General features: G+C 43.6%; 1 pseudogene; it reads right to left on the reverse strand.

Moving 5' to 3' along the window:
* Positions 1-6,723: 6,723 nt before the first annotated feature.
* On the reverse strand, positions 6,724-6,842 carry LOC133257855 (5S ribosomal RNA; annotated as a pseudogene).
* Positions 6,843-8,892: the final 2,050 nt, after the last annotated feature.

Raw genomic sequence — 8,892 nt, forward strand, 5'->3', positions numbered from 1 at the left:
TCCGGGGGATCTTCTCAACCAAGGGATCGAACCCACGGCTCTTATGCCTCCTGCATTGACAGACAGGTTCTTTACTGCTAGCACCACCTGAAGCAAATTGGTTGCTTTTTCTCAGGGAGAGGCTGCTGCTGCTGCTGCAATGCTTCAGTCGTGTCTGACTCTGTGCGACCCCATAGACAGCAGCCACCAGGCTCCCCCGTACCTGGGATTCTCCAAGCAAGAACACTGGAGTGGGTTGCCATTTCCTTCTGCGATGCATGAAAGTGAAGTCGCTCAGTCGTGTCTGACTCTTAGTGACCCCATGGACTGCAGCCTACCAGGCTCTTCCGTCCATGGGATTTTCCAGGCAAGAGTACTGGTCTCTGCAGGGAGAGGCAAAGGCAAAGTGAAGTCGCTCAGTCGTGTCCGACTCTTTGCGACCCCGTGGACTGTAGCCCACCATGCTCCTCTGTCCATGGGATTCTCCAGGCAAGAATACTGGAGTGGGTTGCCATTTCCTTCTCCAGGGAATCTTCCCAACCCAGGGATCGAACCCAGGTCTCCCGCATTGCAGGCAGATGCTTTAACTCTGAGCCACCAGGGAAACCCAAGTAGTGTGCCATTGCCTTCTCCGCAGGGAGAGGCAGTGCTTGTCAAATATGATGCAGGAAAATCCTGTATACAAGTGTAGTTTCTAAGTGTCAGTATCACTTAGTATCTGTAAATACTGAATGTCAGTATTTAGAGCTCTTTTCTTTGAATGTATTCTGTTTCCCCAAATAGGAACTCTCCAGTTTCCTGCTTGGGTGGGTGGTGCTGGGAGGGGTGTCTCCCTGAGTTGCCAGTGTTCGTAGAGGCCAGAGAGATGGGGCACCTAGACCTCACTCTTCTTTATGTGGACTTTCATTCACACCCCTGTTTTTTGATGTGTGCCTTTCCCTACAACCCACTTTGATCCTGGAGCAGGGCTGTCTCCAGATTTTTTTTCTTTGTGAAATAAGCCTCTAGTTTCCTGCCAAGGTGGGAGAAGGAACTTGAGAATTTAACCACTTTCTTAACAGACTTTAAATGAATCCTCCTGTTTTCAGCTCGGGTCCTTTGGCCCCTTGTTTTAGTGCCTTTGATTTCTGAGTCTTTCCAGGGATCCGAGGGCTGACCTGGCTGGCTTCTTATTTCCCTTCTGCAGGCCCTTGCTGCTCTACTTTATCAGCTCTGATCATTTCATTTGATGCTTTCTCACCTGCAAATATTGGCTGATGTCTCTTTTTCACTGTGGATTCTTTCCCTTCTTTCCTTTTGGAGATCACGTTACACACATTTTAAGTAGGATATTAGGAAGGAACAGAGATAAACACATGTGCTCAATCTACCACATTTAACCATCTTAATGAGAGCTAATAGAAGAAGTGAAAGTAGCTCAATCACGTCTGACTCTCTGTGACCCCATGGACAGAGTCCATGGAATTCTCCAGGACAGAATACTAGAGTGGGTAGCCGTTCCCTTCTCCAGGAGATCTTCCCAACCCAGGGACTGAATCTAGGTCTCCCTCAGGGTCCTCTCTCTCTTCTCCCAGAGTCTTTACCAGCTGAGGCACTTGAGAGCTTATAGAGTACACTTTAATTTTCCTTGCTGTCTTTGCTACACAGAAGGATATAAATTGCAGTGTGTGAGACAGTCTTTGGAGAAAATGTGTATGGTCATTTGTACCTGTACTAAGTGTTCCTTGACCACTATTCTTAAAAAAATTTGTATTTGTCTTTTGTAAGTATTGCTTTCATTAATTAAATCAACATTATTGTGCATATTCTATGTGCTTGATGCTAGGTATAAGGAATGAGCCAGATAACATCCTGCTCTCTTGAAGTTTTCTGTTTTCTTCTTTGGGCTTTCACATATTATGTTACCAAATCAGGTTCAGATGCTCACTGCTCAAAAATCAATACTCACAAATGCTGGTAGAAAGGAAAATTTCTTTTAATCAGAATGCCGGCAACCTGGGAAGACGGTGGACTCAGAGTCCTCCCACAACCATCTCCGAAGATTGTGCTCAGCCATAAAAGATTTTAAAGGGAAAAAGGAAAGTAATCTCAGTTAATCATGGAGACAGGAGGTCAGAGTCCTCACCATCCCCCATGGTGTGCAGCCTTGTCGACTTCTCGTGAGGTTTTTTTTTGTGTGTGTGTGTGAGTTTTCTTTAGGTGCTCTCTTGGTTACATAGTTTGTTTGCAAGATGGGAAGCTAAGGAAGAGATCTGGTCATCTGCTAATCACTTAGTCTTCATTTCTTTTTCTTTGATCTATGGGAAAGAACTAATAGATTAGGTAAGATTGTGTGATCAAAAGATTTGAAAATTGTGCTGGGGCTGGAAATGAGTAGAGCATCAGGCTGCCTCGTCTAAAATTAGCAACAAGACAAGAGACCTCCTGTAGAAAGCTCTTTACTGCCAAATGCCGCTTACGATTTTTGTCCATATTCTTGCCTGTTTCTTGTAATTTGTCCCTTCTAATGTGTTGTGAGCTTGGCAAATATGGCAATCAAATAGTAGGCTAGTATATGAAGGAAGAATAAATTGATTCTTAGCATGGCCTACAAGGTTCTGGAAGGTATACAAAGTGTAAACTTTGTAACATCAACTTATGGGTCCTTTCTTTTCTGTTCTTTTCCCTTCTTCCCTTCCTTCTTCCTTTCCTCCTTTCTCCCTACTTTGGATTCATCGTTATATTTTTAATAGTTAAAATAGGCAAAAAAGGGGCACCTGGGTATAAATATTGTTTAGGATCAAAGCATTTTAAAGCTGGAAGATACCTTTGAAGGCACACCATAAAATCTTTTCATTTCATAGTTACAGTAGTTCATCCCTGGGGAGGTAAAAAGAATTGCTCAAGGTCACACAGTTAGTGATTGCCTGAAGCCAAGGCTGGAACCAGATCCCTGTGGACTGTGCCAAGAAACCTTCAGATTTATAATCTTAAGAAGAGCTCATGGAAAATTAGCTGCCAGTTCAGGTAATGGGAAATGACACCAGAGATGAGGCATCCTCTTCTGAAGGAAGTGGATCTCATTAGAATACAGGCATCTTCAGCCTGAGTCAACCCAAGGCTGGAGCAGGAAAAGCTATAATATCTGTACCCCTCTTATGTGTAATGTAATTACATTTTCACTTCAGCTTAACTGGAGAAAGAGCCTGAATTTACACTGCACACAATTTTTACATGTTTTCTGCTGATCACTGCTTAACAAGGTATTTCACAAGAGAGGTTTGTTAGCTTTAATAGCCCTTAAATTACTTATGGCAATTACCTGCATCACTTTCAACTCCATGGAGGTTATTAAAATACTCTCATGGCAACTGTAAAGAAATATGAAAATAGGTAAAGATGAAATTATGCCCTTTCCCTGAAGACATTTGCTTGGAATGTATTTGCATTGCTTTTATACAGGGGGATGCATTTAGTTGAAGATAAATATTCTAACCACTGAGCTTTACTCAACCTAAAAGCAAGCATATGTCTCTTGAAGAATTTTTTTCTCCTCCTTTCAGGTTTATTCCAGCGCTACCCTCTCATGGTAACTGGAAAATATTTTGGTTGAGATTTAGTGAGTGTTTGCTAAAACTCTGACATATGTCAGGCAATGTCATATATGCTATTTTATTTGAATTCAAAGAACTCCTGAGAGTTATGTGATATTATATCTATCTCAGAGATAAGGAAACTTAGATTCATAGAAGCAAAGGAAAATTCACAAAATCACATAGCCAATAAGTGTAACAGATGGGATTAAAATCCACTCTTAATTCCTGCAAGAACTGTATTGTATCACAAATGTTGATCAGTCACTGTGTTGTGTCTGACGCTTTGCGACACCTTGGACTATAGCTCGCTAGACTCTTCTACCCAAGGGATTTCCCGGGCAAGAATACTGGAGTGGGTTGCCATTTCCTTCTCCAGGAGATGTTCCTTACCCAGAGATTGAACCCATGTCTCCTGCACTGGCAGGTAGATTCTTTACCACTGAGCCACCAGGGAAGCCCTTAGATCGGTTTTATGGAGGTATAATTTACATATAACAAAACATACCCATTTCAGTCTACATATCACAACTACCACCTATTAATTAGATAGCTTTACCTATAAGTGGAGCGCTTATTCTTTTTTAAATTTGTTTTTTTTATCTTATTTTTGACTGTACTGGTTCTTCGTTGCTATGTGTGGGTTTTCTCTAGTGTGGTGAGAGGGGGCTACTTTCTAGCTGTGGTGTGCGGGCTTCTCATTGTGGTGGTTTCTCTTGTTGCAAAGCCCAGGCTCTGGAGTGTGTGGGCTCAGTAGTTGCGGCGGGGTTCAGTAGTTGTGGCACATGGATTTAGTTGCCCTTCCTGCATGTGAAATCCTCCCACACTGGGGATTAAATCCATGCCCTCTGCATTGGCAGATGGATTCTTAACCACTGTACCAGCAGGAATATTCAGCAGAGCGCTTTTGTGGGGTTGTTTGCAGGATTTGGGGGAGGTTTTATTGGCCCTATCCAATCCCTGAAATTTCTTGTATTCTTGTAGGCTAAAGTGCTTTCTGGGATTCTTTTATGGAAATCAAAATTCAAACCTGGTTAAAGTCTCTAACCCCTAATGCCTGGCTACTCGAGGTGTGGTCCATGGAATAGCAGCATTATTATCCCCTGGAACACATCAGCAAAGTAGAATCTCAGGCTCCATCCCAGACTTACTGAGTCAGAACCCACATTTTATAACAAGATCCTTGGCCAATGTATATGCACTGCTCTAAAAAAAGATTTTGAGAAGCACTGCTCTAATATGAGGGAGTTTGCCAAGAGACTCGGAGAAGGCAATGGCAACCCACTCCAGTACTCTTGCCTGGCAAATCCCATGGATGGAGGAGCCTCGTAGGCTGCTCCTAGGAGGGGTCGCTAAGAGTCGGACATGACTGAGCGACTTTACTTTCACTTTTCACTTTCATGCATTGGAGAAGGAAATGTCAACCCACTCCAGTGTTCTTGCCTGGAGAATTCCAGGGACGGGAGAGCCTAGTGGGCTGCCATCTATGGGGTCGCACAGAGTCGGATGTGACTGAAGCGACTTTGCAGCTGCAGCAGCAGCAGCAGCCAAGAGACTTCTTTACTCTTTGAAAGTGAAAGAAAGTGTTAATCACTCAGTCCTGTCCGACGCCTTGAGACCCCTTGGACTGTAGCCCTCCAGGGGATTACCTGATACAGGGACTGAGCCCAGGTCTTCTGCATTGCAGGCAGATTCTTTACTATCTGAGCCATCAGGGAAAGTATTGATCATTTGGAGAAATGGGTAAGAGGAAGAGAATGAAGCAAATGGACTCAGCAGAGGTAGGCAATCCTCCTGTATAGGAAGACTTTGCACATGGATCCCATCTCCATTTCCATCTTGTGTAGGACTTACTTCAGATAACTAACACAGGAGGGAAATAGCTCATTTACACACTAGGATTATTATTTTTTTCAATGCCATTGTGACTTTTCTTAGAAATGGTCCACAGCATTTTCATGTGAAATGGATGGGTGTGTTTATTCTCTCTGCAGTAAAGAAAACCTTCACAAATCATGCCTTCATCACTTTAATTTTTCATCCTTTTCTTTCTCTGAGCTCCCATCTCTATCTTTGAGATATTTCTGAGCATCATAATCCAAGAATCTCATAGTAGCTTTTAACTCAAAATTGCTAAGTCCAAACACATCCCTTTCTCCTTCCCTTCTTCAGCAGAGCTGATTTTACCAGTGGTCAGTGGTGACAGTGATTTATTAATCCAGTCAATCATCCACAAGGAGTTATTATACAGCTGCTATGAGTCACTGTTAATGGTCCTGTTTTTAAGGTCCAGCATGCTAAGAGAGCAGATGAATGTGTCAACACAGAATTAGACTGCAGTGTGTGAGCTGTTATATTAGGCTGTACGGTCAGTTCAGCATTCATCAGCCACAGGTGGCTACTGAGCACTTGAAATGTGGCCAGTCTGGATTGATTTGTGTCCTAAGAGTAGAAGATACTCTGTGTTGCACAATGAAAAAATAGAATGAAAATATCTCATTAATATTTTAAAAATGTTGATTCCAGGTTGAACTGATACTATTCCCTGGTGGCTAAGGTGGTAAAGAATCCACCTGCAATGCTGGAGACCTGGGTTCAATCCCTGGGTTGGGAAGATCCCCTGGAGAAGGGAATGGTTACCCACTCCAGTATTCTTGCCTGGAGAATTCCATGGACAGAGGAGCCTGGTGGGCTACAGTCAGTCCATGGGGTCACAAACAGTCAGACACGACTGAGTGACTTTCCCTAGATACATATATTTAGATATATGGGTAAGACATGTGGCTCAGCTGGTAAAGAACCTGCCTGCTAACACAGGAGATGCAAGAGATGTGGGTTTGATCCCTGGGTCAGGAACAATCCACTGGAGAAGGAAATGACAACCCGCTCCAGTATTCTTGCCTAGAAAATCCCATGGACAGAGGAGCCTGGTGAGCTACAATTCATGGGGTCCTAAAGAGTCAGACACAACTCAGTTTGGGTGTGCCCGCACACCTGTAAACATACACACACACACACACACACACACACACACACACATTTAGATTTATGTGTTTAGTTGCTAAGTTGTGTCTGACTCTTTGTGACACCATGGACTGTAGCCCACCAGGCTCCTCTGTCTATGGGATTTCCCAGGCAAGAATACTGGAGTGGGTTTCCATTTCCTTCTTCAAGCCTATAGCACCAGGTATTCCCAGGTGGTCTCCCATCCAAGTATTAATCAGGCCCGACCCTTCTTAGCTTCTGAGATCAGATGCCATCTGGCATGTTCAGGGTGGTATGGCCATAGTTACATATATATATCGGGTTGAATAAAATGTACTATTAAAATTAGGTTCACTTGATTCCTTTTAGTTTTTTTTTTTTTAATGCAGTGATTAAAAATGTAAAATTACATGTGTGTCTAGTATTGTATTTCTGTTGGGCAGTGCTCCATTCCAGGTTCTGAGTTTAGGGGAACTACAGAGTAAGGGTTCAGGAAAGTGCAGGGAAGGGCAGTAGGCGTTTTCCAGGTAAAGAGGAGAAAAGGCTGTGGTGTTAGTGACTTAGGAAAACAGGCAAATTGAAATTAAAGGAAATTAACAGAACCACTGTTTTTCTGTTACCAGCAATCGTATCACAGCAGAAGACCGGAAGCTTCGTGCTATGACCAGTCAGAGGACAAGAGTTATCTCCTGCTATAGTTGTGTGTTATATTATGGAGCCCTGGGTCCTGCTCACTTGGCTGTTTTACCGCAGGGCTTCCTGGAGAGTCACCCTTACTTTCCTACTCTTTCTTGTAATAGAGCCCTTGCTTCTACTTGCAGGCTGCAGTGTGAGAGAGTGAAGTAAAATTCATTTCCAGCTCCAGATGAAGGGCTAAGGATAGTCCAAGATTTGTATGTGGTGTTCTGTTGTCTCTGCTAAACAGTGAACTAAAATAAATTATAATCAAAGGGACACAGGCCAAAGTTGCTGTTTCCTGAGACTTTGGGGAGGGAGTGGAAGAAGCTGGGATTTCTGTCCATCTTTTTTTCCCCTTAGATAGAAGCTGGTCCTTGAGATCCCAGGTTTATGGTGTGGGTGAGAGTTTTGAGGTGTGGAGCATTTATATTCCCTGGAGAAGGAAATGGCAACCCACTCCAGTATTCTTGCCTGGGTAGTTCCATGTACATTTAAATTACCTGGAAAACTTCTTTTCCAAATCCTAGCAATGAGGACTGTGGGATCCCAGAGTCAATCTCTCAGTGAAGCAGCAGCTGCCCTGTCTGTTGCCTGTGGGTCTATCGCCTGTTTTGGGAAACACAGTGCTCATGGGAGGTCCTAGAACTACAAAAGATGAAAGGATAAGCCAGGAGCTAGACATCTAGGTAACATTCCAATCGAGGTACTCTGGATTTATCTTTCAGCTTGGAGAGAGAACCTTTAGGTGAGAGGGATTCCCAGGTGGCCCAGTGGTAAGGAATCATCCGCTGTCCAAAGCAAGAGATGGAGGAGATGCAGGTTTGATCCCTAAGTTGGGAAGATCCCCTGGAGGAGGAAATGGCAACCCACTCCAGTATTCTTGCCTGGGAAATCCCTTAGAAAGAGGAGCCTGGTGGGCTACGGTCCATGGAGTCACAGAGAATGAGTCACTACTGAGCACGCGTGCATAGCTGAGCAGTGTTTAGGTGATAATAAGTTAATAAGTTGAAATTTAACCTGAAGACTCAGTGCTGTCTCTGGACAAATGTGAAGTTTATTCAGTAAACATCTCTCAAATTATTTCTCTATGCCAGGCATGGAGGCATAAGAGGAAAGGAAGGAAAACACTCTAACCTTGTGAGATGGATATTTTTGTCCCTGTTTTATGAATGAGAAGCCTGAGGTTCAATGCCTGGCCCCAGATGGCCTGAAACCCAAGTCACTAACCAGGGGTTCATGGTTTTATCCTCTCCAAGGCCATGGAGCCTCTCTGACCTTCTCTGCTTGTTCTCTCCATTTCCACTCTGTTGAGGCCCCAAGGTAAGTACACCCCAGGTCCAAAAGGACAGGGATCCAGGGAAGCAACTAAGACAGACTCTAAGCTCCCTTTCTTCACAGTATATGTTTTGAGGGGTGAAGGATGGGGGTCAAATTTTGGATAAGCGGGCTTAGTTAAACCTGCCAAGTGTCCCTCTCACTCAGGACTCAGCTGCTTTTTTAAGTGAAGCGAGTGGAGACAGCTGACAACAGAATTCTCATATTTTCTTCTTTCTTCTGTGACTTGATATCTATGAGACTTTCATAAATATATTTAGGATACAAAGTAAGCTTTCCTCTGATTTATCATCTCACACCCCATTATCTCTACCCCCAGGCCAAACAGAGCACCTGGAAATCA

This window comes from Bos javanicus, chromosome 11 (assembly GCF_032452875.1).
Source record: "Bos javanicus breed banteng chromosome 11, ARS-OSU_banteng_1.0, whole genome shotgun sequence".
Lineage (NCBI taxonomy): Eukaryota > Metazoa > Chordata > Mammalia > Artiodactyla > Bovidae > Bos > Bos javanicus.